Raw genomic sequence first — 9,859 nt, 5'->3', positions numbered from 1 at the left:
TTCTTGTTTGAGACTTTATTGTATTATGGAGGATTTTTTCAATAACCATTAGCAATGTTATGAGGCAAATAATTCCTTAAAGATAGTGTATTAACGCCTCAAAGAGTAATTCCATTCTTCCTAATTGATTGATTTTTTTCACAGAAATAACGATAAACACTTCCATTGCCTATACATAATAGGATAAGAGAAGCTAATACGTCAATATAGTGTCACCTGGGTTTATATGGTATCAATCGAAGTCCTTACATGAGAAGATAATGAGGGAGACGATATTATCATCTGTACCAAATTCAACTATTCAAGGATTCATGTTTAGTATGAAGCATGTACCTCTCTTAATTTACATTGGTAAGCTCAGCGTCTATCGCTCTCTCGAGGCACCCTTCGTCTACACGATTAGGAAGTCCTTGATCAGCAGATGGTGTGCCTTGCTCATTGATCAAAACATCGTTGTTAAGGCTGGAGTCACATGATGAACTCGAAGGGAAATGAGTGTTTTCGAAAGTTTCAACAGCTGCAATCTCATTGCCACAATCGTCCATGCCTCTATCTCTGAATCTGTCCTTCCTAAAAGTATGGGAATTGACATCTCTTTGGTAAAATCTTCTTCCTAATTCAACAGTCTTCTCCCACAATGAACCTGAAGAACTTATTACATCATGCCAATTTCTTTTGATGAACATGACCATGAAAATGAGGAGAGCAGAAAATGCAGAAGCTCCAGCAATCAAGAATAGGCCCCAGAAACTATCAAGACCCAAGCTGTTCGAAGAAACTAAGGAGTTTGAATTCTGGCAGTTACTTTTCAATGTAAGCCACGCGTTTTCAATTTCCGTCATTTTAGGCCCTTCAGTCACATTGAGGATTGCTCGTGAAATATCCGGTACCAACGGAGACCCTTTGGGAAAAACCTGTAAACCAAAAGAAGTAGAACATGAGGTTTTTCAATCAAAGTATTAACTACTAAACCTAATAATTGAAAATTTCGAGGATTTTTTCTTTTAGCTAGAATTGAGGGATCAAGGACTTTACGAAGCCAAATCCAGCAGTTTTAAATGCTGGAATCATGGTATATTTGTTGCAATATTGCGAAAGAATAAGTTTAAGGTAGGGGACTTCGTGGAAAGCTGCTGCGATCCCGCCCTTTGCGCTTCTATTGGAAAGAAGCGCATTGCATTCTTCAGGAGACTGATAAGATATAAGTCTGGAATCATCGAACTTCATTTGCTTTAGCATTCCATAAACAAAAGAGCCGTGCTGGTAGCCCACGTTTTCTCCACTCTTTAGGAGTTGATCTACATCAGTCACAGTTGGTTGAAGATTTTGCACCACCAAAAGAGAGCTCAAGCTTGCTGTATAACTTTGCGTTAGTATAAGTACCACAAAAACCCACACGATCACAACAAATCTTGCTAAGTTGCTAAGTACTCTCTCCCCTGCAATCCAAATTAAGGGTAACCACGTAAATCCTCCTACAATGATATGTAAATTGTAATGTTCGATTTATCTGTAAAAGTGAAGGGTGATTACTTTGTGCAAAGACCACGGTTGAGAAGGAGAACCAGAAGCTCGTGCCAACTTGATGCGTGGCTGGACCCCTGAAATCTTCGTTAATCCGATGTTCGAGAATCCACACAACAAATGCTATAAACACAAAGAAGCATACAGTGATTAGCCAAAGATCCCAAGTGAGTGGCTTCAAGAAAACCCAAGCATTCTTGCTGTTGTTGTCCTTGTACGGCACGAGCATTGCACCCCCCGATTCGGTGTATGGTAAGGTGAAATCCACGTACAATGATCTGTTTGCTATGATCGTCGTATCACCCACCACTGCATCATAATTCTGTTCGAACAAAAGGAAGGGAAAAGTTTTCTTTGTCAAACACATGATAGCATAGTAATTTCAACATGTAATCCAACGAAATCAAGCACTTGCAATGAGCTCACCAAGTAAAATACTTGATCGATCATGTCATTGTAACTGCCAGCGCTATTTCCATTAGGCAAAGCAAATGGAATAAGGTCGTAAGCCACAACATAAGGCAATTTTTCCATGACTGCTTGAAAGATGTCAATACAGTATCCTGTGACTTGGGATGTGTTCGTGCTGGGATCTCGAGTCACCTTCACGAATTGATTAAAACCATCCTTCACGGGAACTAAGATTTTCAACCTCTTCCCATTTGTGGGAATCTCCCAACCCTTAGGAACAGAGGTTGAATCTCCTGGCCATATTATTGATTGGAGATTACTCTTGAAAGTGGAATATTTGCTTGTGTTGAATGAACTCAAATCTCTTAGCAGCCCATTTTCTAGCGTCCAAAACCCAATCTCTCTTGCTGCATTTCCATTGATGTTAACAATCTCGAATGCTGACGACTCTAGCTGCCCATCAATGAGGCTAAAATTTCCAGCGAGGCCCATGAATGTCGTATTTGCTAGTCCTTGGAGAAGTTTCTGACCATTTTGAGACACCCCAATAGTGTCGAGATCCGTTGCATCTGTCGAAGCCTTCAACATCTTGAAGGTAAAATTGGCTGCACCCATTTCCTCGACAACCATTGCCAGAGCTTGAGCAGCATCATAAGCCCAGTATCCGAAAATGTTCAATGTAGGATTAAGGATGGATGGATTGTTTTGTTGGAATTTCATCTTCCATCGGACAATGAAGTTGTCCAGGTTTGGCGTGTCCGGGATATAAGTCTTAATGCCCAGTACTCCCTGCATCGAACTAGCGACAACAGATGAATCCACCGAATTCAATAGGTCAGTGATTCCATTAGTCAAAATCCACACATAACCTTCCCTCATCATTCCCACCTCTTTTGCTTTGGCAAATAGCCGTGAACCGAGAGTAGGTAGCATGTGCACGATGAACACCCTTGTTTGCATCATCATTAACTTGTAGAGTTCCTGCATGATTTGATCATCCGTGGCTGAGGGGGGAAGAAGGCTCCTATAGGGCACTCGTGTGTCGATTTCTTCCAAAGCATCAGTAAGAGAAGGTATGATGCCTTCACCAAACTGATTATCCACATATATGAGGACCGATTCTTTCCAGCCAAAAGCTTGAACGACTGCGCTTATGGCATTCACTTGGGACGAGTCATTTTGTGCGGCTCGAATGAAGTAAGGACTCCAAATCGAACTGAGGGAAGGACTAGTAGCAGAAAAAGAGATGATGGGCACATGAGACTTGTTTCCAAGGTCAATGATGAAGTCTGCTTGCACGGAACCTTCAGGGCCTATTATGGCTTGGACTTGCTTGTTCTTTATGAGATCGAGTGCTGCAAGGGTGAACCAGAAAAGACGGTGAAACAACAACAATAAGGCAGATTATGGCAATTCTTATTGGAAAAGGCATGGTATCGATAAGAAGTCAATGAAAACTTGATGCAGTATTATAGCAATAGAAATGTTTAAGAAAAAGGAAAATAGGAGCTTGAAGTTGGAAAAGAAATTGTACTTAATATTATTCAAAGATATAGTCTTCTGACCTTATTGCAGGCACATAAAAGTGCATAAATTGGCTCAGACACTATCAAGTTGATTCTTCTTCATCGTTGAGTTGACCTCTCTACCTCATGGCATCAGAAAATTCCCCTCCAGAATCCAAAGCCCATATTTCAATTTTATGGATTTTGTAAGGTCAGACTTTGCGATGTTATATTATATATGAATTCTCTCAACATCCATAGTAAACAGCTTTTATGTATTGACAAATATGTGGTCGAACTTGAAACTAACATGTTTGTTTTTTCTTTATTTCTCTATCAATAATAAAACTTCTATGGAAATAATTAATCACTAACTCAACTACACACAGCTCTTTAATCATAATAATTGGCTCAACTAGAGAAATAATCAGTACAATCATGTAGAGATGTACCCCATCAATATTTTCCCAAAAAAAGAATTTGAAATCGTCTCTATCAATCGTCCGCGCTGAAATGACTATTTTCTAAGCAAAATAGTTTTATGCTCTTTCAAAAAATAGGTGCGTAGCATGTGTCTTTTGAAGGACGATTCATAACAAGATTCACCCATGATTTACACGCAGAACTTCATAGAGTTATGCTGCACTTACACCGGGACAAGAGTCACGGGAGAGCTGCATATTCTTCAAAGTCGTACGAAAATAAACAGAATAGTTACGACCTCAAAAGCACGGTCCAATTTTGACTTCGACTCGATCGATTCTATCCAAGTTGCCTTCTTTTGGCGATTTTCAATAATGATAAATTAAATTGTTTCACGGTCAAATGTTACGCTCGGAGACTATGAATCCTCTCGAGCTAAACGTCAAGCTGCCAGCCTAATACGACCGCAAGACTTGGAAGCATATATTGATATATTTCTGACTTCGAGACCATCCTCACTCTCAGTGTGAAAGAGATAATATTGAATCTCAAGTACCAACTTGGTGTTATCTTTTTTTTGCTCGAAACTTGGTGTTATCTTTGAATCTATTGGGAGAAGATAATGACTTCTATTTCACAATTATTACAACCCGCTTGAAAATAATGCTTGAAAGTTTAACTGGGAATTCTTTACAAATTTCAGTTACATAGAAACTGAAATGTTCATATGATTGGCAAATGCGTCATTATGAACATTGATTGGTTTTATCTTGCATCACACAAACAGCTGCACAAAATACTTTATCCTCTACAACAAGATGTGTATTAACCCAGAACCAAACCACTTGCAAGTTCAAGCAGAGACTAAACCCATAAATACTCGGTAAAAGAAAAGATTAACCAAAACAAACTTCGACACAATCAATAGAAGTACAGAAGTCTTAACCCAAGAACTGATGTTGTCATATAATTCTGGACAAGTATCATGACCAAAAAGCTCATTAGAGAGAGAGAGAACCTGCAGCGGCAGCAGCAACCTCATCTTGTTTGGAGTCTCTAACGTTGAGGACGAGCCTGGTCTTGTAGGAAGGGTTTGAACTATAAAAGTCAGCGAGAGACATGTTAATGCAGCTCAATCCCATCTGACCCACCCACGTCTCGAGATCAAGAACCACCCCAACGTTCACCAGGATCGTCGTGGCATTGTTGTTGTTACTGCTTTGAGCCACAGTGACCCAAGGGCCGTCGCCGAAGATCGCAACAATCACGAAAAAGTAGAGACCCATAAAGAGGAGCTTTTCAACATCGAAGGAAATTCCTGCAGGAGCCATTGGAAAGGGTTTTGGGAAAAGGCTAGTGTGACTTCGTAAGAGAGACAAAGCAGAGAGAGACTCTGAGGACAATGCTGATGCCGGCGATGTATTTATTATAATGGGGAAGAGCTTTGACAACTAAGGCAATGCATGGAGAGCGTCCATTCAAGGATTTGCTCGACGAGGGCGGGACCCTTCTGGGATTTGCTCGACCTCCGGTAGTACCAACACTTCATGATTTTTTTTTTTCAAGTTATTATTTTGGATGAAGAACATCAGAAATTCTTTAACCCCAGGATTGCCTATACCATCATTTTTTTCCCTGGTTTTTCCATCAGAAATTATTTTGGTTTGAGTGCTAGAAACGACTCGAGATTTTTTTAAAGACCAAGAGATGTAAAGTCTTCGATACGACCTTACCAAAAAAACAAAAAAAGTCTTCGATATGATGCACATCATTTGGTGATTTTTTTATGGATTTTCTAAGTCCAATATGGAGGATCTGTCTCAGATAGAGACTGCTTGAATCCAACCTGCGAAAGCTCTGGGAAGGTAGGACATGATCGTACGAACAAAAAGAAGAATAATAAGAAGATGAAATTGCTCGATGGTTCTCAATTATTATGAGAAGTACGTTTGGATTGAACTTTCTAACAATTTATAATCCTCTATGAATCCCATTTCCCTCGTCTTGCTTCTTTGTTGCGTAAACCGAAGAGTCAACCTCTTATATTGACGTTACATAGCCGCAAGAGATTGTTGCCTCATTGGCATCTCTTTTCTGCGGAGGAAGAGAGGTCGAGAGTTCCGACTTTAATTTTCATTAGGAGGGTAATAAAGTGGGTCATTTTAGAACCATGCACGGTGCGACCAGATTTGTTGAGGAGAATCGGGCAACAATTCACTAAGAACTAATCCAGTCCAAAATCAATTTCTTTCCCAAAACTAAATTGACCAAAATCAACTTAATCTCAGCAACAACCAGCAATACAAGCTCGTAATCTGTATATATAATGCCAAAATGATAAGGAGACAAGTAAAAACAGCACTAAGATTTAACGTGGAAGCCCAATACGGGAAAAACCACGGATGACCCAAAAACTTCCACTAATCACGAAAAATAGTAAGGTACACAAAGTGTTCCTCTTTAGTCACACACTAGAGGCTCAACATCAACAATACAACAGTATTTCCATCATCACGAAGGTGGATTAACAAATATGGAGTAAGAAACCCTAACAGCGAGTGGAGAATTCAGAGAAGGTTCTCTACCAACGAAACTGATCAACTCGTAGCCCTCGGTCTCTCGATAACCCTATCCCATAGATGATAGACGAAATTAATACGTAAATACCAAGTCGACTAAAATTATGCAAAGATATATGATTTAACGTCGAAATCTAATAGGCTCTCAAAATTAGCTTTACAGGCCCCAGCAGAACCATTTGAATCAATAATTTATGGCCTCCTTACAAATTTCTTGGCTTTGATGTCTGCCGATTTGGATGCTCCGAAAAATCTTTAGGGCCTGCTTTTGCCATAAAACCACTAAACCCTTGTCTCATATAGCTAGTGAGAATATATAGACCAAGCTCATCTAAATCGTTGATCATGATTGTCCACAGGTACGGCCCAAAAAATTAAAGTTTTGGTGATATCAGTGGAGATGATCTGCAAACCACGCAATAACTTCTCCTTAGAAGCAACAATATTGCATAGTCAAGATAGAACATGCAGACTAAACTCATCTAGGCCGTTGGTCACGTGAGTCTTATGACATATTATGTATAAATTGTGCAATAACTATTTTTTTATCTTGGGAGATAAAAAAAAATGTGAGATGTGTACACCTACAGGTAACCCTAAGAAGTCTACACCAGACACTCTAGTTTGTTGTTTTTTCTGTCTCATTTTATCTGAACCCCAGAGAAAGGTCATTGTCTCCGGGAGTAGGACATCTTTGATTAAACGTACAAATTTGTCTTTGTCCCCCCTTCGTTACCTTGACCAATTCGACAAGAAAACCACACACGGCAATCATCAACCCACGAACCCTCATGGTTAATTCCACACCATCTACGCAAACTTGCTTGAATTCACCCAAAGACCAAGGAAAAAGTACAAAATAAATAAATTCTAAACCTATTGCACATGTGTCAATTCAGTCATAAATCTTTCAATTGTGTCAATTTAGTCATAAACATTTTCATGTTTGGCAAGTTGAGTCCATCCGGCCACTTAAGCCAAAAATTGCTAACGTGAGCACCAACCCTCCTACGTGACAAGATTGGTACTAATGTGGATTTTTTTTTATAAATTTTTAATAATTTTTTTATTTTTTATAATTTTTTCTGTTTTTCCTTTTTCTCCTTTTTTTTTTCTTTCCCTTTTCTTTTTGCCGATGGCCAATAAGGGCTAGTCTTGCGTGGGCAAGGATCACCCTTGCCCGGCACAAGCAAGGGTCGGCCTCGCCTAGGCAAGGGCCCCCCTTGCTAGATCTGGCAAGGCCGACCCTCGTCAAGGCCAAGGCAGCCTCACCAAGCGTCGGCTGGGCAAAGGTTGGCCTCGTTGAGCCTCACTTGGGCGAGGGAGAGGCCCGTTGAGCCTCGCCCTGGCCTTGGCAAGGGTCAGCCTTGCTAGGGGAACGGGGCCCCTTACCCAAGCTAGGGCGGCCTCGTTGAGCCTTGCTCTCGCTGGTGCTTGCCTCGCCTAAGCGAGATCGGACGATGCCAACCCCTCGCCGGCCATGGCCTGTGACCAGCGACCGGCCACTGGCAGAAAGAGAAGGGAAAGAAAAAAAAAAGAAAGAAAGAAAAAGAAAAAAAATTATTAAAAAAAATGTCAATGTCGACGCCGGCTGTGCCATATAAGATCGCTAGCATCCATGTCAGCGATTTCCGACCTAAATTGATTGAATGGACTCAATTAGCAAAATGTGAAAAAGTTTATGACTAAATTTATACAATTGAAAGGTTTAGGACTCAATTGGTACAAATGCAATAAGTTTAGGACTTTTTTAGTACTTTTTCCCAAAGACTAGTCATGTACGAGATTCAATCGGTACGTCAAGTTGTACTATTATTTTTTTAACTCCATCACACTTCTCAAGTTGAAGTTGAAGGAATGACCCCGATATCATCGTATTGAATGGAAACCCTCAACCTTAGAAAAAAAAGAGAGTGGAAAAATTAGAAAGCAGATGACAAAGTAGGTCTAGATCCAAAATTGGTCACCTAATTACTCTAAGAATCACTAAGAATGACACCCACGTAGCTTAACAACATAGTAAGCTCGGCAAATCATAGCGCAGATTGAGTGATTTTACTGCGATCATTATTATAATTATCATCATTAGTAAAATTGGTTTCCATTACATATTGGATGATTTTTTAGAGTTTCCAAGAAACTGCGAGTGCATTGAAGTCAACCCTTTTGACTTGATTTCTCCCAATATTATAATCGCTCTAGTGAGACTTGTATTGTTCCATATCTACCTAGCTTGAAAGGAACGCATATGGAACCACTTGATGACCAAAATGAAAACATTGATAGGGTACATTGCAAGCTAGAGTATTATGTCAATATATTTTGAGTGTGTGTGTGTGTATATATATATATATATATATTGACCCGGCAATTAATTCAAAAATTATAGAAAAAATATTTAAAAAGAGGGAAAACTTAATTTAGGAGAGACTAAGTACTTGACCTCTCGACTTTAGATACAAGTCAATACATAAACTGTCGATGAGGTCATCCAAGAAAATAAAATTAGAGAGACATGATCGTATCTAAATGTGATGGATGATGATGAGAGTGTGCATTCTCTCTATCGGTTGACGCATTTGATGCATGTGAAAGTACCAGGTCATTGCTTACGAGGGAATGCATTGTTTATATCGTTATCAGCCATTGGTAAGTATTATAATCATGTAATTAAATAATGACTTTGAAATTAATTAGCTCTAGTCAATTCATATGGGGAGGCATTAACTGATTCTCAATGTACCATCCGATCTCATCCAGGACACGCAAATTCGTCGAATGAGCCGATTATACAAGTCATGTGGTAGACAACGTGAATAATTTTCTCGGGACAATTGGTATCTTTTATGGAACTCAACAAGAATATTGAGGCCGAACAACAGCTACTTAGTTGATGTGATTAGTCGAGTCATATAATGGTTGATACAAAGTGATAGTATATTAATTGACGAGTTCAAACTTTCTGGTTTATACAGGATTCCTTTTCATTTCGCTATCAATGTGCTTGAGTAGTACAAATAAAATGATAATAAAATCAAGAATAGAAAAACATAGTGTCCATGATTCACGGGAAATGTTCTAGGCCGTTTAATTTGGGGTTGCAACACCACAAGAAAGTTTTAACTAATTCATAAGCGCTTATTTTATGTGTCTGTCCAGTTTGATATTACAGAATATACTAGTAAAATGTCCACGTACAGGTTTAAGGGAACATTTATTTCGCAAAAAATGAATGGTTTGAAAAATATCCTCTAAAAAATGATCATTCGTATTGCTTATAAAGATATATAAACGAAAAATATTCTCATTATTCACGAAAATATTATTAACTCAGTAGGAACCACTTTTATTATATACTGAAGCGTCATGGACTTGTAATGCTTGATTTGTTCCTAAAAGGTCATGTCAAGTAGTTAT

The 9,859-nt window shown here is 39.1% G+C and overlaps 1 pseudogene; it reads right to left on the bottom strand.

Annotated features, from left to right (window-relative positions):
* Positions 1 to 232: 232 nt before the first annotated feature.
* LOC115692977 (glutamate receptor 2.1-like) lies at positions 233 to 5,341 on the bottom strand (annotated as a pseudogene).
* Between the last annotated feature and the right edge of the window lie 4,518 nt (positions 5,342 to 9,859).

The sequence above is a fragment of the Syzygium oleosum genome, unplaced genomic scaffold (genome assembly GCF_021117445.2).
Source record: "Syzygium oleosum isolate NSW1041296 unplaced genomic scaffold, Sole_v2.1 Sole_v2.16, whole genome shotgun sequence".
Lineage (NCBI taxonomy): Eukaryota > Viridiplantae > Streptophyta > Magnoliopsida > Myrtales > Myrtaceae > Syzygium > Syzygium oleosum.
This window is presented reverse-complemented; position numbering and strand designations above follow the sequence as displayed.